The following is a 21,749-nucleotide window of genomic DNA, read 5'->3' on the forward strand; positions in this document are numbered from 1 at the left end:
CAATGTTATCGTGCCAGGGCTCCCACCTGCGACACCACAACATCGTCATCGTAGAACCGCCCAGCCTGCTCCTTACTCCTAGCACTGCCTCTGCCTCCACCACTAAGGGGTAGAGGCCATCTTTTTACCATCAGGTAGGACTGCCTGCATGATGGCCTCTCCTCCCAGTCTTGTGTCACCATCGCCACCTTTTCTGCAGAAGGGTTATCACTTCTGTACTTAGTCCCAGACAGTGGGCAAGAGTGCACTTGGCTTCCTCTGAGCTGCTGCACCAGGGTGGCAGGTGAAGCCCTCCAAAGGCCACGCTGGGCATGGTGTGAGCTTGAGAGGACTGCCCAACAATTGCTTGAAGACGAAGCTGTGTCCTGCATGGCAGCACAGAGAGAAAAGCAGCAGATCCCTCAAAATGGTGATGTAGAAAACTGTTCTTTTGAAGAAACACAAGTCTTCAGGTCTGCCAGGAGGAATCACTGGAGTGCAGTGTAAAGTCCATTCAAGATGCTTGGTTATTAGTTCTTCCCAAGACTGGGCATCAAGTGGATAAAATAATCCCAATAAAAATAAGAAAGAAAGAAAGAAAGAAAGAAAGAAAGAAAGAAAGAAAGAAAGAAAGAAAAGAAAGAAAGAAAGAAAGAAAGAAAGAAAGAAAGAAAGAAAGAAAGAAAGAAAGAAAGAAAGAAAGCAAAGAAAGAAAGAAAGAAAGAAAGAAAGAAAGAAAGAAAGAAAGAAAGAAAGAAAGAAAGAAAGAAAGAAAGACATTTTAACAACAACCACAATACGAATAGAGATTGGACTGTGCACTTAGTCACATGGTCTGAACTTTTGGGTAGACCTGTGAGGTGTCAAGAGTTGGACCTGATGATCCTTAAGGGTCCCTTCCAACTCAGGATATTCTATGATTCTATGATTCTATGAATAAACAACAACTGGTGAAAGCACTTTCCTCTCTTCTTTGCTGTCATTTCTGCAATTGCCCCTGGACTCTGGAGTACTGTTGTGGGCTGCCCTGTAGAGGAAAGATCCTTCTGAGTGTGGAGTGGGCCCAGCTCACAGCACTGGGAGTGAGAGGCCGGGGCACATGGCATACAAGCGCAGGCTGAGGGAACTCCTTTGGTCAGCAGGAAGGAGAGAAGGCTCAGGGGTGGAGCTGACAGCTGCCTCCAGCTGCCTGCTGGGAAGGGGGAATAGAGAAGATGGTGCCTGTGCCTTCTGGGAGGGGCTGAAAAGTGAGTGGCACCAGGGCCATGCTTGCAGGTGGAGACAGCCCAGCTAGCAAAAAGGAAAAGATTGCTCCCTATCAGGGTGCTCAGACAGAACTGGTGTCCAGAAAGGCTGTGGAGTCTCTATCCTGGAGTACAGCTGTCTTTGAGTGCACAAGGCTAGGTGTTTGAATCATTTAATCACAAAGTGGTTAGGGTTGGAAGGGACCTTAAAGATCATCCTCTTCCCATCCCCATGACATAAAAAGGGGACTGCTTCCTCCACCCCATGTTGTCCAAAGCCCCATCCAGCCTGCTCAGGAATTACTGTTCAGGAACCTTCTTTGATCGTCATGACCTTGCCAAGAAGACAGGTAGGAGCCCTCTGAGTGAATTCCACGTCTTCTCCCCGCACCCTTGAAGGTGTCCCTCTTTCATTCCTTGGACTTGTGCATGTCCAGCTGCCTTATGCCTTCCCAAACTGTGTCTGCATGCCACAGACTCTGCTCTTAGGCTTGGAAGTGGATGCCTTGAGAGCCCACCTTAAATCTCGGACTTGAGGGAAAGCATTCTTCCACTGCTGATGGGTCTGCTTTCTTCCTCCTGGTGATCTTTGCCACCTGGCCTGTACTATTTCAGCTGAAGAAGGGCGCAAAACCAGCCACAACAGCAGGAAATGTCCCTGGGAGGGAGAGAGAAGCTTTACTCACATGTGGATATCTAGACTGTAACACCTAAATTTAGGTGTCTGAGTCTGGAGCATTAAGTTAGAGGACATGAACTGCATACCTAAAAATAGACAGAATAGTTCCTGCAATTAGTGATCTGTCCCTCCTTTTCAAGGAAGACATTTCCTTTCATTCTCATTTCAAGGTCTTAAAATTTTAGTTTTAACAATTCAATAATAGCTTTTAAAGGCTTTGAAAAGAAAGATAAAATGGTGGATTGGGGGATTTCCTCTAAAACATTATTACATTTGATAGCATCCAAGGAATATTAATTGAAATGGAGGGTTGCTGCAAACAAATTATCAAGCCTGCAATGCATATCTTGTTCATTTAATCAAATGCCATGGCATTTTTAGCCACACAGCATCTTCTGCTACAGTTTTTGTCTCTGAAGATTTCTTGAAGCCAGATAGCAGAACATTATTTTAATATTCACTCAGATTCAGAAGGGTAAGGTCTTTTAAAAAAAATAAAAATCAGGTAAATGGATGTTGAGGAGCATGCTGGTGACAGGGTGTGTAAAAAGGAGCAGGAATATATGAAGGTCTTTAATTGAGCTCCATCACTCTTAAGATAAATAACATGTAATAGCTTTTTGACAGTAGTAGCTGAGCTATTTTAAAGAGCCATCTGACAGTTACCACAAGGCTATATTCATTTTCCTCTGGCACCTGAAAGCGTTGGACCATCACATGATGACTTAATAGCCTCTCTTCTAAACCACCTTTGACATGTTACAGGACTGTATAGAAGAAAAAAAAATAGACTTAGCTAAATCAATGTTTCTAATTTATATGATATAAGTGTAAATTCTCTTGCCCTGATCCTTTTTGAACCTTTTTTTTTTTTTTTTTTCATGAGTACAACATGAAGATGGGTAAGCAAATGATACTGTCCTTCAACCAAGAAGTAGTGGCTGATCATGCATATCCTGCGTATCAATTGTGCAGTGTATTGTAAAACAGGTAAGTTAATACTGCTGCAGTCTATTGCAGTTTTACCTCCTCATTGCAGTGGTAGTTCTTCACAGTACCCAAGCTTCACAGTGGCAACCGCAGGATGATGCTTTAGCATTACTGCCAAAGCCAAACCATGATGCTATGCAAGCTCTGTGCTGAGATGTGAATGACAGCACCACATGCAAAAATACGGAATAAGATTTCTTGAGAACTATTGGCTAGAACTCATATGAAAATTGTGTTTTCCTTTTTTTTAAATATCTGTTTTTTTCAGGATTTCTTAACCTCACCCCCCAAAAAGCATCACTAAATCATATTATTCTCTGGCAGCATCCATTTCATATATACATATAAAACTCTTTTAAAAACAATTAACTTATTTTTGCTAGTCACAAATAATTTCTCTCAGATCTTCATATCTTCTGTACTAAGGAAAAAATGCATTAATGGGAAGGAAGTCAAAAACAGTGGGTCGAACATAGATATCTATGCTAGAAATGTCTGTATCTTATTAAAAACATCATGTTCAAAATCAGACAGGTAGCTGGTCCCCAAACATGCAGTTTTTACAGCAGGAAGAAAGAGGCAGGCAACGATCAACAGCAACCTTCACATTAACAGAAACGGTTCCTTAAGTGATTGCACTTCCACCAGTCAGCTTCCATGAGCAGATAAATGTTTCCTTCGGGGTATGCCCAGAACCATGTACATTTTGATGGCATGGAGCAGCTAAGCATGTAATTCATATTTATGCGCTGTCAGGGTTTAAAAACCAATCATTTCTCTAAATCTACTTGAGGCATATAAAAAGCTTTTGCACCAATTGTAGGCTCATCAAATTGAACTGTTCTTTTTCTTTCCTTTTTTTTTTTTTTTCTCCAGTAGATTGGTGGGGGTTGGGGGAAGGTGTTGTGGTTTTGTTTCTTTGATTTTTTAATATTTTTTAATATTTTTTCATCCATGGTCAAAGATTTTAAGTCTATAAGCATGTCCTAACCATTAGGCCAGCCCAGTGGGTTCTGTAATCTTCCTGCCTTTTTTTTTTTTCTTTCCTGTTTTCCATGCTAATTAACAGTTACCTGAGCTAGAGAAAGGAGTGGGATTTGCGGTTAGCACATGTACCCAGGAGACAGGAAGCTGCATTTACACCATGCTCCGATAAATGCATACATTACTTACATTAATTGGAAGTGGGACTGAATTCTAGCTCCCTTCCCTCCAGTTAGTGACTAGCCTCTGGGGTTCAAAATTACATTTACTAATCTTTCTCGCTCTCGGTGGTCCAATTCATCCTGAATTATTTCATGCAAAGTAGAGCAGCTTAAGGAGAGAGTGAAAACATCCACCCCACACACACACTACACAAGTCCACAGCAGCAGATTTCTGTTGGTTGGAGAACCCTGTGCGTGGGCTTAATCTCTGGAAATCCACCAAGATCTCTCACTGTGGAGGGGATGGTTCTGCCAAGCACCTTCCCAGGTATAGGGAGGCAGCATTCCCTTCACAGAAGAAAAGAATCCCTTTTTCACATACTCTTTGTTTTGAGATTGTGTTATCTAATTCCAGGAGTGTGTATCAGGCTGTGAATCTCCTAGGAGGAAAAGGCAGCTCCCTGCAGTAGGGGAAAAAAGAAAAGAAGATAAATAAACAAAATAAAATAATCCAAAGCTGTAAAATTCAAGATACAGCCTCCTTTTTTGAATTTCTTATTGCCCAGCCCAGCCAGCATCCTATTGACAGAAGTGGCTTTTTCAGATCTTCTCCTTTTGCCCATAACTCTGCCTTGGACACTGTGAATTCTGTTCAGCCGCTTGGCTGACAGCACTGTAACAAGTTGCACTATGACACATTATCCACCTTCACAGATCTGACCCAAGGTGATTTATTAAGTCTCACACAAGAAGTGTGCAGTGGACTGCAGGACTGAACTTGTCTGCTGAATCTTAATGTAGTACACAACCTACTGGATGTTCCCTAATCTGAAGGTCTCACTTCTGAAAATCTTAACAGCTAGATGCTCTTTGGTTACATTTTAATATCTCAGAATGCAGTCATGCACATATTGCCCAGGACAAATTCTGATTTGTGGGATCAGAGACTTAATTATTTTTAGTTTTATGCTTCATGGGTAATGCTTCACTGAAATATAACTTAACTCTCCTACTTCATGTACTGATGGTTTCTTTTTTATATTGACTTGAAGACCTTTCTGAGGTCTTAAAGAGAACTAGTACCTCCCACAATGCTCGAGAGAACTAAGTTTGAATAGCAGTAGTGTCTTATTGGTCCCAATGGAAATAAAGGTAATTAAGCAGAAGAACTAGTTAGAATGTATTTTAAAAACTGTTTATTTAAACTTTATGTTTTGTCATGTGAAGGGAGTTTAGCCCTCAAAACTTAGGAACACCCTACAGTTAACAAAAAGTTATGATTACTATTACAAAAAGTTATGATTACTATTACAAGTCTGAACAAACTAAATATCCTTGTATGAGTCTAGTCAAACTGTCTAAATTACATAGCTTGTAGCATAAACATACTAAATGCTAAACTGGAGCCAAGGGATTGTTTTACAATACATAAATAATAATACATAATAATACCAGAGATTGTTTTACAATACAAAGGCCTGAGTATTTCTGCTGAGCAGTAATCTGCTAAGCAGATAGAGAGGCAGATGATGGTGCCTGGAGGCAACTGAGAAAGCCAGGGGAATGGTTAGCTATAATGTCTTTGCCAGCAGATCTGCATGCAGGGTTTGATGTATCTTGATGAGGCCTTGCTGGTCTCCAGGACAGTAACAGACCTCCAGAATTTGGCACACCAACCTACAAAAGGTATTACAAAGGAGATGGAGATTAGTTAGTTCCTCTTCTAGCCACCTCATCAGAAAATCAGAGAATTTAAATGGTTATTGCTGTATTCTGTGGGAGAGGCAGTTCCATACTGCATGCTCTCATTTCTCCCTTCTCCTTATTTTCTCCTATCTCCCTCAAGTGCTGTTTTGTCAAGACATTTGATTCATAATTTAAGAGTGGAGTTCATTAACTACTCAGGGAGTTGGATTTAGCTTCTTGATTTCTGGGCAGGGGCTCAAGCTGGTATTATATAAAGCCCCTGGAAACTGAATGCAGTTATGCTGCTGCCAATGATAAATGACGGACAAGATATCAGGAAAAATTTCTTTACTGTGAGGGTGGTCAAACACTGGAACAGGCTTCCTAGAGAGGTGATTGATGCCCCACGCCTGAATATGTTTAAGTGCCATTTGGACAATGGTCTCAATAATATGCTTTAACTTGAGGTTAGCCATGAAGAGGACAGGCAGTTGGACTAGATAACCACTTCCAACAGAACAATACTGCTGATCTCTTCTCTTCTCTTCTCTTCTCTTCTCTTCTCTTCTCTTCTCTTCTCTTCTCTTCTCTTCTCTTCTCTTCTCTTCTCTTCTCTTCTCTTCTCTTCTCTTCTCTTCTCTTCTCTTCTCTTCTCTTCTCTTCTCTTCTCTTCTCTTCTCTTCTCTTCTCTTCTCTTCTCTTCTCTTCTCTTCTCTTCTCTTCTCTTCTCTTCTCTTCTCTTCTCTTCTCTTCTCTTCTCTTCCCCCACATCTATCAGATCAGCAACAGATGTTGGTGTCAATTTATACAGAGTCTGTATAAGCTGAGCTCTTGCTCTCTTACATCCTGCTCAAGAACTGCCAACACGAAGAGAATATTACACCCTGTGGCTTCTGCACAAACAAAAGGAATGCCAATGACAACGATTCAGTATCTATTTTAAGAATAGTAGGCAGGTTCTCATTGTTTCCTTTGTGCAGTACTTACACTAATAATAATTATAATCTTTAGGTCTTTACCTGTAGAAAGGCAGAAAGGAATTTGCAAATGTGAATATAATAAAAAAGTAAGCTTTTTAGCATCTGATAAGACAGAAATGCATATTGCAGCAACGCCATCAGATACAGTGACCCATCCCAATGAGTCATCCCCCGTATGACAGTCCCTTACTCCCCTCACTCCTCCAGGACTGCACCGTGTCATGACAGCCACAAATCTGAAATGCTAGCTGAAATGCCAGTTTTATGCATATGGACACCATTCATCAACGTACATTTCAAATGACACAATCATATCATCATTGAATTATCCAAAGTTACTTCCTGATCATATTTCCTAGAATTCTGTGCGTATATAGAAATTCAAAAGTACTAATTGAAATTACAGTGAGCCGTAACTAATTTAAAGTAAGTGCTGCCTGTAATGGAAGGTTGTGTTTCTTATGCTTAAGTATCTTTATCTTAATAACTTCCGTTCTCAAAGAATCACTAACTACTGGGAGGAAAATCACCAGAATTTTCTCTATTCACTGAGTTAAATCTCAGATTAATTTCAAGAAACACTTTGTTCTTTTACAGATTAAAGGATCGGATTCTGAAATGCTCATCTGGAAACAGACAAAATGTAAATGGATCCATTGCCATAAGGAGCAGGGAAGAAATTTTAAGTAAAACTTATGTATACGTTTTCTTATATACGTTTTTCTACTGCAGTAAGGAACTGCTGGTGGATAATCAGTGTGGATTATCTCAGCAACTTCTTAGATATTTGATAAACTGCTTCACAGAGTAATGATTTCAGACTGGGTGACAGTTAAATAACCTGGTAAATAACTCTAATCCAGCTGCGAAAAGATTATGTGAATACTATTCAGAGTGGGCCTTCTATGAAACAATTTTTCTTGTGCAAGCAGAGATCTCTTTCTTTCAAACAACAAGCAATCTTTCTTGTTAAAAACAAACGTTAGTTTACCCACTCCATCCTAAGCACTTTCTGGATACTTAAAATGAATCATAGGAGCATAAAATCATAGAATCACAGAATGGTTTGGATTGGAATGGACATTAAAAGTCATCTAGTTCCAATGCCCCTGCTATGGGCAGGGACCCCTCCCACCAGCCCAGGCTGCCCCCAGCCCCATCCAGCCTGACCTTGGGCACTGCCAGGGATGGGGCAGCCACAGCTCCTCTGGGCAGCCTGGGACAGGGCCTCACTGCCCTTTGAGTGAAGGATTTCCTCTTAACATCTAATCTAAATCTACCCACTTTTAGTTTAAAGCCATTACCCCTTGTCACCACACGCCTGCCCAAGAGTCCCTCCCCAGCTCTCCTGCAGCCCCCTTTAGGCCCTGGCAGGCCGCTGTGAGGTCTCCCCAGAGCCTTCTCCTCTCCAGGCTGAACAACCCCAACTCCCTCAGCCTGGCTCCACAGCAGAGGTGCTTCAGCCTCTGAGCATCCTCGTGGCCTCCTCTGGACTCACTCCAACAGGTCCATGTCCTTCTGGTGCTGGGGACTCCAGAGCTGAGCACAGGGCTTCAGGTGGGGTCTCACAAGAGCAGAGCAGGATGGCACGAGCAAAGCATGCCATCATAGAGCAAAGCATGATTGGCTTTCTGGGATGCCCCACATAACAGTCTTTTAAAGTTGTACCTGTCAAAAGGAAAGGTGTACATTCATGTTTGCCTCTTCTCTGGCTAAAACAGAAAGAAAATTACTTAAATCTCAGCAGGAATTGTTTTAGGTATTTACAAAGGCATTAGTTAAAATGCCTGCTAGTAAGAAGTACCTCCAGACAGATTACAGTATTTTCATTTCTGGATTTCCTGAAGAGCAGACTGTATAAATATCTCAAATAATTATTTAGGTAAGCAAGGCTTGGCTTGATGTAAGAATATAAACTAGACAACCTCTTGAGGACCTTTCAAACTATATTTTCAATATCTTTTGGTTTTGTGCTTAGAAGCAATGAAAAACTAGAGAGCATGTCTATCAGGACATGGAATTCACTGAGAGAAAATTGAAGAAAATCAGGACACAGGCTGTGCAGAGAGCTTCAAAACAAAGACAGCTGAATTACTTGTTATTGATACATGACTCAAAATGCACAAAAATCATTTTGGAGAGTCTTTATAATTTGAAATTTCATGTTTATGTGAGCTTACAAACTCATGTAATTATTCTTTCCTTAGTCTCCTCAATTACTTTAACACCACAGAGCAAATAAATTGGTTGTTGTTTTTTTTTTTTAGACTACTTGGAAGGTGCTTGACAGAGATACGCTTGATTTACAGAAGCAAAGGAAAGCTTTTCTGACATTCCAGAATGTGTACAATCATTGAGTTTTTCTCTCTGCTCTTTGATCACCATTACACTGAGGACTGTTTTTTTTCCATAAATAGCAATCTTGAAGACAACAGGTCTAACATGAGTACCAGAAGAAATGTGGTAGGATGGGTAAGCACCCATCTGAGCAGGACTCCATCCACTTGATTAATACATAGAGAGACAATTTATGCAATATATTAATGAAAACAAAAGTAAAATAAAATAAAATGTTTAATATGCAAAATCTTTTGGAGATGGAAAAAGAGAAAGTTGAATCTTTTAACTGTCCCTGCTTCAAATCATCTGAATATTAACTGTTCTCATGTTCATTTTCATTGTTTTCATTTCCATGCCACCTTCACTTTAAAGTGAGGAAATAGTACTAGGCTGACCCATCAAGCAAAGGAAACTCCTGATGCTCAACTGGTCTGAACAGTTCCATGTTGCTATTAACTGAAATTATCCTTACAAGTCAGTGTTTAATACAAGATGATAAGTAGGTAGGTATGTAGGTAGGTAGGCAGGTAGGTAGATAGATAGATAGATAGATAGATAGATAGATAGATAGATAGATAGATATTTTGCTATGTAGAAGACATGAATAGGTAGATAGAAAGACAGGCAGGAAGATGAATAAATCTGCTGCTCCTTGATTGTTTCAGATGCCAAAATTACAAGTCTTACAAACTGACTGATTGATTATCTTCCTCTGAGAACCTTAATGGTTATAATAATAGCTGGGGTCAACCTGCCAGCAGTTGCTCAGGAAAAGTAATTAATCTGGTTCATACCCTTACCCAGGGGAAAATAAATAATGTATATATCTTCTGTTCGTTGTCTTTCCCAGGCAGATTTCTGCAGCTTCTGGAGCACTCTCAATCTAGATATGGTGTAAGGGTTTCTTTATGAAAGGAAATAGAAATTTAAGGTCTGTGAATGCTCAGAGACAAAATATCAATCAACTGAAAATGAAAGCAATTCATAAACTTGAAGTCCTCTTCATTTCTGCATTTGTACTCTCTAGTATCTAGAGGAAATCAGATTCTGTGAATGTGCCATTCTCATGCACTACAAACTGCACTTGTGGGTTAACAATAATTTTGGGAACATCTATCATGTTGGTTTGGGCAGACAGACAAGGTTGAATTCAATTCATCTAAAAGCTAAGTGTTTTTGGAAGTAACATTTTTAGGCTGCCTTTATAGTCAATGGAGACATACACTTCAGATGTCAACTCACTCTCCCTTAAGGTGTGACTAACAGAGATTAGATGAAATACATGTGGGAGGTTCTAGATTTTATTTCATTGTATTTCATTTTATTCATTATAGAGGATTGACACAACGAGCTTAGATTTCATTTCTCGCTTCCAGGTAGCTAATGGAAGGTAGAAGAACTTCAGTTGCTTACTTGTTTTTTTGAATTACTTTATTTTCTTCACTCACTAAGTCCTCTTTTATAACTATGAAGAACTCCTGCACATAATCTTCCTACTCCCATTTCCCACAGCCTTCCCTGAAGCAGTGTCTAAATTTTTCAATGCAATCTAAATGGAAGGTTTTAAGCCTGTCCACAGCAATTAGCAGTATTAGTTTAATTGCTACACAGTCTGATTTATGCATCAAAACCAATTATGAACCTTTGAAAAATCTCTCCCACCACCTATGCAGGAATACAAACAAAGAATATTTTCTGATTCAGTCCCTCTGTCATTTAAGAGGACTAGACACTGCAGTGATGCTTTATGGGACCATGAATTTTGATTAATTCTTCTGCAATTTGCATGTATAATTAAACAGCTTGCCTTCCTTGTCTAAGCATTGTCATCAGTGTTTGGGTTTATGTTAAGTTCCCTTACAAAACTGCATTTTGTTTGCACAGATTTTAAAGGTAATACCTCATAAAACAAGATTCTGCTGTTTCAACTTCTGCTTCTCTTACTCTCTCAGTCTTTGCTTTTCCTCAGTCTCTGAAATGCTTTCATTGTCATCCTCTTGAGAGTGAGTGACTAGAATGAAGTCTTGCTCGTTTCTTCTAACCTCCAGAAAGATATTAAAAATAAAATTTTATTTTCTTGTCTGTAACAATAGAAAGATGTGTTTCCATAGTAGCAAAAATGCCATTGGAAAAGAAGTCCTCACAGATCCCATTCAGCTCAGTTGTTCTGCCTTATCCTATGGCATGGCTGGAGATCACAAACACCTACATTTTTGTCATCCAGCAAGGGGCAATAGTCCCAGTCAGTAATTTCAGTCTCTCCTAAGATGCAGTTTTCAGGAATAACCAGGAGATAAAAATAAATAAATTAATTAAATTAAAAAATAAGACCAAACACCTAAATTAGTGATTGAGAACAGCAGTAATTATATCTAAGTCAGTATGACTTGCACTCTCTAGCAGCTTCTGAAAACTGTGTTAAGTCTTTCATTTTCCTCACTAAACTCTTACTCCCCTGGGCATCTAGCAACTGGTTCATATCTACCACCTTGAGTAATCCAAGGTATCTCAAGTTATACAGAGGCCTCTGTGTAGACAACTGGATCAAGTCCTTGACATTAATCTCACATTTAGAGGTAGGATTTAGATCTAAATACAGACATCTAAATATAAGTGTCTACAATATATGCTGGTGTACTCGGTTTACACGGCACGGTTTTAGCAGCGAGGCTGCAGGTGTGGCCTCTGATGTGTCAGATCATAGTCAGCTGCAGCCAGCTCCAAAAGGGACCCACCACTGGCTGCAGCTGAGCCATGAGTAGTGCTGCTTGGGCCTCTATAAGAGCAGATTAAAGGAAGGGGAAAAAAACAAAGAAACAAACAAAAACTGCTGTGCTACAGCAGCTGGGAGAGAGGAGTGAGGAATGTGAGAGAAGCAGACCTGTAGCCCCCAAGGCCAGTGCAGCAGGAGGGCAGGAGGTGCTCCAGGCACACAGCACAAGTTCCCCTGCAGCCTGTGAAGGGAGAGGCCCCTGGTGGAGCAGGCTGTCCCCCTGCAGCCCATGGGTCCCACATGGAGCAGATCTCCACGCTGCAGCCCCCCCGTGGATGGAGGAGCCCCCGGTGGAGCAGGTGGATGTGGCCTGGAGGAGGCTGTGGCCCATGGAGAGCCCCCGCAGAAGCAGGCCCCGGGCCGGAGCTGCAGCCGGTGGAGAGGAGCCCACGCAGGAGCAGGGGGGCTGGGGGGAGCTGCTGCCCACCCGTGGGGGACCCGTGCTGGAGCAGCTTGCTCCTGGGGGATGGACCCCGTGGGACGGAGCTGTGTGGGAGCAGTTCTTGAAGAGCTGCTGCCTGTACGCAGCCCCTGCAGGCTCAGTTCGGGAAGGACAGCATCCTGTGGGAGGGACCAACGTGGAGCAGGGGCAGAGAGGGGCCATGAGGGAGCAGCAGGCGGAGACAAAGCCTCAGGACCTGACCGCAGCCCTCATTCTCCTGTGCTGCTCACAGGGAGGAAGGAGAAGAGGGTGTATGGGGAGGGTGGTTTTAGTTTGCTTTTAGTTTCTCACTGTTCTGGTCTTCTCGGGATAGCTAATACATTATATTAATCTCCCTTATGCTGAGTCTTTTTTTGCCCATGACAGTAACTGGAGAGGATTGTGCCTTTCCTTATCTCAATATATGAGTTTTTTATTCATCATATATTCTTCCCTTGTTTTGCATGGTGGAGCTTAGCTAGTCACCAGCATGAAAACACCACAGCTAATTGCAGGGCTCGAATCAACTGCTTGTGCAAATAAAGAATATTCTAGAACAGTTAACTGTCTCTTTTCTGACCTACGTCCCATCTGTCAGTCCTATAGAACTGTCCTGGAAACCCTAAAGCATCTCATATGATGAGCATCTTATATAATATTCATGTAACAGATGACTGTACTTGGGCAACTGAATCACATCTTTAGACACCACCTACTTAGCTCCCCCCGTGACACATAACTCCACTCACACTTCTTGTCAGGCCACAGGTTTCATGCAGCTCCTGTGTGATATTTGTGAACACATCTATTTGTACATATTTTAATCTTGCTGTTTGTGTATGAATTTTACAAGGTTATGTCTAACTGACACTAGATACCCATCTCTAGATAATATAAGAACACTTATACTCTTTTATGAAGCTGGATATAAATCCTAATAACTACAAACTATTATTAACGGGTTAGGAAGAAGAAAATTCTCTGCAGCACTAGAATGCAGGAAGACAGAATTCTTTTCCATCTCCTTTAACAAAATATTTAAGGATTGGTTACCTTGGTCTGACACAGGCGTCCTCTTGGTTGTTTTTATGAGTTTAGAGAGACAGGCATCTCATGAGCACAATGTATTTTCAGGATGAAAATCCTGAAAACCAATCCTGAAAACCTAAGATCAGAACTGCTGGAAGATGCCTTCTTCTCTCATCATCTATCCCTGCAGCGTTTTTTGACTAGTGAAGATTTAGAAGACTAATCTTAAATTGTCTAAAGCATGTCCTACCCAATGTGTTTGAAATATGTATGCAAATCACATGAATACAGTTCAATACAGTTCATACTTGAAATACATTAGAAAGCTACAAAGAAAAAAGCATGCCCTAAGGTAGCTTCAGGGTGGAGCAAAATAGAAACCACAGAGCTGCAAATCTGACACTTTCTGTATTTTGAAACTGAAGTCTTGAAGAAATATTAGAAGAGTTAATAAGGTAGGGTTTTTCTTTCTTTCTTTTTTGTTTATTTTTTAATGTAAAAAATGTAAAGCTTCCCTTGATCAACACTGTCCAAGCAGAGCTGTATTGAAGAGCAAATATGAAAAACCACTTCTAAGGACCATATTTCAGATCCAACTGGTATTTTTAGTTTGTTCTCTGGAAAGAAAATCAGAGCATACAGCAGCACAGTTCCCCTCTTCAAAGCCCTAACATCTTAGGAGAGAAAGGAATAAATTAAACATCTTACATGTTGAAATTGTTCAGGGTTGTCTCCCCCGACTTCTGCAAAGGACTGTCAAGTGAGCAGTGAGGCAAATGAGAGACAACTGAAGAGGCTTTGACACTTTTCAGGAAGTTCCCTTTGTTTCACCTGATACAGAGCAATTGCCTTGACCTTCTGTCTAATGTGTTAACATTTGTACCTTCTGATTCGCCTTTATGGGCAGTACCACTTACCTTCTTTCCAATATTGTTTTTGTTGTGTTTTTTCCCTACTTCTATATCTGCAGTGTCTCACAAAGTACCTCTCTGCATTAGTCTGTTTCTCCTTTAACTTTCCTTCTCATGCTCAGTATCATATATGTGCCTTGTTTTTCAGAGATTGATGTGATGCTGAAAAACATCCATCCCACTTCCAGCTGAAATGTAGTGAAAACAACAATAACAACAACAACAAAAATAAATACAAATATAGACAGTAGAGACAGAAGTAAACTTTGATTCCTGAATTGGGATACATATGCTGTAACTTAGATAATTAAAATAACATAATAAAAATTAAATATCTAAATTAAAGGTAGAACCCTTTTAAAGCCACTGGTGAGTAAGAACCGTAACGGCATCATTGTTCATCTCACTTACATGTTTTGCTTAGGAAAAAATAACCATACTCTGGAGCTACCTGTATAGCCTGTTGATTATGAAGGAAGCCTGTGATACATGCTTTGCTTTGGATCAGATGAAACCCAACTATATGTAACAGGATTTCTGATCCATGATTTTTTTTTTTTAATTATTTTTTCAATTATTACAGATTATTTTATTGAAGCTTAACAATTTTAATTTAATTTGTCCAAAACTTTGAAAAGAGAATCAGAAAGGGAAATGCATGAGTCCAGAGGGCTTAGGTGGTATTTTAAACAATACACACCTAAAAAAAAAAACAAAAAAAAACAAAGAATAGCATGTATTTTTCCATTTATATTTTCAGTCTGACTTTAACCACGAAGAGGCCAATGCTTAAGCTTGATCTCATTTGTATTTCAAGCATTGTCTGAAAACTCAAAACTGAAGCTTTGCATTTAATTCATGTGGTTTCCAATGCACAAATAGGCAAAGGCAGTTTTCTTCAGACGTGGATTTTATCCTAGATGTCTTGGTGACTGACATATCTCAGGCAGTATTTTAGGTCATACTGTCATCCCTTGTGGAAGGGATCTCCTCACCAGCACTCTCCCCATGTCGTCTGCTGCTGCTGGGGCTGATACCTGCTCCCCAGCTGAGCATCTCCAGCACAGCAGTTCATGACTGCTCACTGTGCTTGGCTGCCTTTTTGTGCACACCTCTGGCACATCTTACATCTTGTTTTCACCTGGCACATGTCAATTCCTGCAACTCCTTCACTTACAAGGTAAACACAGACTGACCATAAAGGCTAGGCACCCCCCTGCTGCCTTTTCCTCTGCATGTTTACCCAGTGTGAAATCAGCTACGTGGTGTTGGTCCTATTTTGTTGGTAAAATCCCTGTTTTTTTCTCATAAAAAAAAAAAAAAAAAAAAAAGCTTTATAACACTCCAAAAAAGCTGGTTTGAGATTTTTATGAGAATCTCTTATCAAACTATATTCTAGTGTTGCCTATATCCCCTCCTACTGATGCTGCATACTGTCATGGCCTCCGGCTACAATTTCTTTATTGAGATATTTCCAGTGGTTACATTGTCTGGAGCTATTTTGTAAGTGCTCAGGTAAATAGACATGCAGAGGAACAGTAATTTCGAAGAGGTGAAGCTGTGTGGAGCTGTATGATTACAGGAAAGAAAGCACCTTTATATAGGAAAAAAACAGCATAGGTATTGAGTTAGGCTATTCTGGAAAAAGTGTGTGCATGCACTGTACTATTTTTATATGCTGTTAAAACATAAGCCCTATTTTTTTTTCCCTTGAGAAAAAGAAACTGAAGAACTGAATATTTCTCTAAGTCTTCTCCATGAATTTAAGTTTCAGGTCCATATTTTCAAATGGTTTACGATTAACCTGTATTTGTGAACAGTCATTAGGGCATAAGCAAGGCTATATCAAGCAATGCTTGTTCCAGTAGCTCATGAGAGCCCTAAGGAAGATGCAAAAGTAAAACATTCAAAATGATTTCATGGAAGGAAATTGTATTTAGATAGTCTGATATTTGGGTCTGTTTTTTACTTTTTCAGACTGGTCAAACATTTCAGCAGGAATTCAAAAATCCTTCTCCAAAATCAATAGTCTGTGCAAAACATCTTTTGGATCAGGAAGGAAATCAGGAAGGATTTTTGGCACATGTACTGACCTCCAAAACCAACCAAGAAATCATTAAAAAATGTTCCAGCCAGCTCTGATGGAAACATATTACTTCATTTTTCTTTCTGCTATTTTAATGCCATTGTTCAAATGTGTAGCTATAAAGAAAGAAAAGTGGAGTGCTGATAGAAATGTAGTACATGGCCAAATCCTGAGCAGTCACCTGTGAAGCAAGAGCAAAAAAATTAGAGGAATTTAGGTTCTTTTTGTCTCAGTGTGTCATTATATGACTCACCAAATGTTCCCCTCCATCACATATCAGAAGTGGAGGTACCAATGTTCCAGCAGTTTTCTTGCTGGGTACAGAGGTAACCACTTCCTGCTAAAAGCATCTGAATTGTTTTCAAATAGCTGATAAGTGCAAGTGCCAAGAGGGAAGTAGGGGGAAAAGAAAGAGAAAATATATATATATATATAAATGGAGGAAAAATAATAGAACCCAACAATTTAAATATGAGACGTGGATTAATCAAATTAAATTATATTCTCCTTTGTGTCTCTGGGAGGAAAGAAAATTACTGGTGTTCCAGTATTTGCTATTTTATTAAAAGCTACTCTATTTTTTTTTCCCCAAAGCTTTTAAAGCAGAGACCAAGATTAAAATCTGACCAGTAGTTAAAAGCTACTTTCCTTTTGTTACCAAGCTTCTGAAAGGGTACTCAGGAAAACATGCATTAAAAGCTGAGGGATGAGGATAGACAGTGCAGGCACCTTGCTGCTTCAGTGTATTATGTCCCATATTCAGGCTAATGCCAGAAACAGCAATACAAAGCAGAAGCCACATGCCAGCAAAACAGGCAAGCACCTGCTTAGCTTAAGTTCTGAAAACAAACAAACAAGCAAACAAAAAATTTAAAACCTTTGAGATTCACTGTGTAATTCAAAGAGAAATTGTGATATTAAAAGGCATAGGGTATACTAACGCTTACTATAAGTCCATACTGGTGCTGGAGATCTATTGATATTCTCAACCAAGACTGGGCTATCACTTCATTTTCAGCATGAACGGGAAACCTTCTGCAATACCAGGAGCAGACTACAGAGAGCGATGTGCTATCACTTTGCCGATCCATGACAAAATTGGCTGTAGCGCAATGATTCGTGAGCAACAGCCTCAGCACAGTGAGGGCAGGCTGTCTTTACTACTTGCTGCCACATGTTTGTATGCAGAAGAACATGGTGGGAGGTATCATCTGGTTAAACTTCACTACAGCTGATGCAAGTGGGATCATTTTATAAACCATGGTCTAGTGAGGGAAGTCTGAGATAAAGAAGGGAAGTCTTTATAAACCATGGTCTAGATCTAGTGTGGGAAATCTGTGGTGAAATTCATCTCATTTTAAAGCAGAATATCTAAAACAGATCACATCTCAAAATGATCTCTTGTGACTATAAAAAGAAATGAGGTCACCTGGCCTGGATTTAGGGAGTGACCCTTTTAATGATTAAATAATATCAAATTAATTCCTTCTCTGAAGCTGACCAAGCTGACCAAATGATTCCACTGGGATTGCTTCTCTAAAAAATAAAAGGTTCATTCTCCCATTACTAAGACATCTAAATCCCAAAGCATGCACATCTCCGGCAGAGGAAAACAAACAAACAAACAAACAAACAAACAGAAAACAAACAAACAAACAAACAAATAACAACAACAACAAAAAAAAAAACTAATAATTATCAAAAGGTAACCCCATGATACACTTCTTAGGATGATAGATAGGTGTTTTATTTTCCATGGTGGTAGTTGTATGCATTTCCTTCTCAAAGTTACAAGAGCAATTTTTTTTCATCAAGAAAGACACACACACACACAAAATAAATAAACTAAACAAGCAGACAGACAAACAAACAAGCAAAGACCATGCTCTTTGAATTAATGTAGTATGCCCTGTTCCGGGAACAGATTTAAGCATGTGTGCCATATTAACCATGTGAGTAGGTCCAGTTGTTTTCCACAACTGGTGTGGACTTTTATACAAGGATCCAAGAACCCCAAGAAATGTTACAGAGACTGTAAAATCGGTAGGAAAAAACAACCAACCAAAAAAAAAAAAAAAAAAACCCTTCACCTTTCAATAAACCATTGACATTTCCAAAATTTTCCATCTATTCCTGGTTATGAAGTAAGTAAGTTAATGTTTCCAATATGTTTCCAATACCTTCATCATTGCAACCTTTTCTGTATTGGAAGGAAAGTAAAAAAAAAAAAAAAAAAACACCTTTTTTTCAGTCGAATTGAATGATTTTCTGTTTTTGAATCCCCTACAGAAGATATAATAGCTTTGCAATCTGTGATGATGGTGACGTGGAAAATAATTCTATTAACACTCATCTAGGTATAACATTTACTTGTTACTGCTTTTTTCTCCTGCATCTACCCACAAACATTCAAAATACATGTTTTTAAAATGAACTCCACAATTAAACAATTGCCCGCTAGAATCAGAATCCACCCACATTGCAGGTCTAGCCCTGTCACCAAAACCGACCCACACAGAGTACACTAAAAGCCTACTTTCTTTTTTTTTTTTTTTTTTCTAAAATCCATTAAAATCTATTAAAAGAACATAAATGTACTAGTAAAACAAAATACAGAGAATGGACTAGTAAGGTTTTGACACAAAGCTAGGAAAAGGGACACCATGTGATTTTCGGACCTGACAAATGTGGATGCAAATTCATCCAATGCTGTCCCAACCAGGTGACTGAGACATCATGGGTACACCTGTGAGGTAGTTTCCTACCACTGTAAACAGAAAAATTCCTGCAGCACTAAGCCCAGATCAGCTGTTAATTTATATTGTTTTTTCTTGACATTTAAGGTGGATTTTATGGCTTGAATTGAGGTCTGTCCAACTACAGCAACAATACTGGCTGTACCTGCAGTGCAGGTTTTTGTGCTAAATCCACACTTGCTGCTTGATGGGGTAGACCTAAGTGAATCCTGCTTCTGGCAGGAGTTGTTTGCTCCCAAACACTAGCTCTGAGGCACTGATTGATACATTCAAGTGATTCAGCCTTTGCTTTGTCAACTTTGCCATCTGCTTGCTTCTCCATCGTCTGCCCAAATGGGAGGGAATAGCCTTACAGAATCCCTTCTCCCAGACACTACCACCAGCAACGCAAGGAGTCTTGGCAGTCCCCAGAGAGATTGTAATGTGTTCCCTTCATGCTTGGAGGTGTCTATAGGGTGGAATGGAAATTCTCTATGGTCCAGACTGGTCTCTAGTGTGGCTGTGAATGTAAAGTGATATATATTGTGCTTAGATGTCAGCCAACAGTGGCCTTGCAAAGAATTTGCAGGATTCTCTTGTCATGTTTGGTGGTCCAGGAGCCTGCAGACCATGCTCAGGGGTGAATACAAGCTTCAGCTGTGGCTGAATCCACACCTGTAGTCACAGAACATATTGAAGGGGCATCCTTGGTTGAGATGCTTTCCTCAGGGGCATTTTTGGCGTGCTCTACAAAGTGAAGTTCAATGTAAACACAAGGTACTACTCTGCAGACAGCCTCTGTGATCATTTCAGGGATTTAGGGCAAGCAGAAAGGGAAAGAAAGTGCAATGTCCTGGCTGTAGGATGGATAGTGGAGTCCATTGGTGCTGTACTGATTGCCATGAGTCTCGCTGGAAAGACAGTGAAATAATTCATCCATTCATTAGAACATCTTAATTGGTATATGCCAAGGGAACTCTCAAACTGTAACCTGGTTTCAGTGGGATCAGACCTATAAAGGTCCCGGCTGCCATCTAGTGGAACTGTGATGTGTATATAGACTAAAATAAATATATAAATGGTACATCTGGGAATGATAAAGGTTTTACCTGTAGGTGAAATATCTTTTTTACTTGAACAAACAAACAAACAAACAAACAAAAAAGTAGCTAAAAGGATGCCTAGACACCAATGAAACTGAGGACAGCACCACATCATAATCACAGAAAATGGGCAATAAAGGAATGCCAAGGCCATCTTGCCCAGCATTTCTGAAATAGGTTTTCTGTGTCAACTCTATGGAAAAACACACAGTTCGGTTTTCATTCCCAACTAAAGAAAAACTGGACTGCTTCCAGAGTGATTGTATGGTGCTTCCCCAGCTTGTTCTAATTGCAATCACAGCTGTACTTGTTTTGCTAGAGAAGGTGGCAGATGTTTTCATTGAAAGCTCACTTTGCAACTTTCTGAACAGTGATGTGCATTGAAAAATACCAATCCTTTTCATTCTCATACCAGACCAGACTGAATACTCTCCTCGTTTGTAACTCATCACTGACAGTGACCAGAACTCACACCTAGAAAAAAAAGTGCAAGCATGGAGCAGGCACATAAACTGCTTCCCTGAGAACCTCATTGACTCGAGTCCACTCACAGCTCTGGCGTTTCCCAAGTTTCGAATAAAGAATTTCTCTTCCACTCATTTGTCCAATCTTGTCTTGAACACACAAAGACTTTGAATAATCTGACATAGCTTTGTAAAATAGAGTACACAGGGTGAGTGTACTCTATTTTCAGGAAATAAACCTCTCACTTCCACACTGCCACATCATCACGTTTCCCTTTAATGTACTTTTATGTTCCCTTGCAAAAATTTACCTTATTTCTCTAGACCCTGTAGTTCCTGGATGGAAACCAATCTGAGTGATAAAAACAAAGCTTGTGCTTGGGCAGAGCAGGAGAAGCATTACTGCACCCTCTCATCCTTTCCTACCCTTAGTTTGGCTACAGCAGCTATAGCTGAATCCCATTTCTATTTTAATGATGCGGTTACAGCTCTTTGTCCTGCACATGGGGTATCCAAGTAGTAATTTTAGCTTCACAAATTCTTTTAGGTGACAGGGAAATGGACCACTGCAGAGTGCTTCTTTCTACCTCCCTAACACAGCTCTATCAAACTACAAGATGAGCATTTGCTGTATGCAACATAAAAGATAACTGGTGGAAGAAAGGCAAAATTTTGCTAATATTTTAAACATGCAAAAAGCATGGAGAGATCAATCTGACTCAAGTCAAATTTGGGAAAAGGAAATGGATACCTATAGCTTGGAAGTGTTTTGACCAGGAAAAAGAACCATATAAGCTAAGCTTGGAACAGGGAATATCATAATCTTCTAGATAGCTCTGCACACACCAGACTACAGCATAGATGATATGTCATGATAAGTGAAATAGGGGAAATAAGGAAATATTTATTGCAGATATTTCTGTGTACACTACAATATTATGTATTTTCTACATGTTCTCCAGTAATTAAAATTAATTAATTAATTAAAATGCAACTTTTCATACATGGACTTTTATACCTGGACAAGCTAGAAAAGTGGGCCTATGTGAACCTGATGAGGTTCAACAAGGCTAATTGCAAGGTGCTGCACCTGGGTCAGAGCAATCCCAGACACGAGCACAGACTGGGAGAAGAGCTCATTGGGAGCAGCCCTGCAGAGAAGGACTTGGGGGTTCTGGAGGAC

At 40.0% G+C, this 21,749-nt stretch overlaps 1 long non-coding RNA gene across 1 annotated transcript; it reads left to right on the forward strand.

Moving 5' to 3' along the window:
* Nucleotides 1-1,183: 1,183 nt before the first annotated feature.
* Nucleotides 1,184-9,310, forward strand: LOC311431406. The gene is made up of 4 exons (XR_014689402.1): nucleotides 1,184-1,573; nucleotides 2,789-2,892; nucleotides 7,302-7,390; nucleotides 8,972-9,310. It is a non-coding gene; the product is annotated as an uncharacterized lncRNA (long non-coding RNA).
* The last annotated feature ends 12,439 nt before the right edge of the window (nucleotides 9,311-21,749 follow it).

The sequence above is a fragment of the Aythya ferina genome, assembly GCF_964211825.1.
Source record: "Aythya ferina genome assembly, chromosome: 2".
NCBI classification, from domain to species: domain Eukaryota; kingdom Metazoa; phylum Chordata; class Aves; order Anseriformes; family Anatidae; genus Aythya; species Aythya ferina.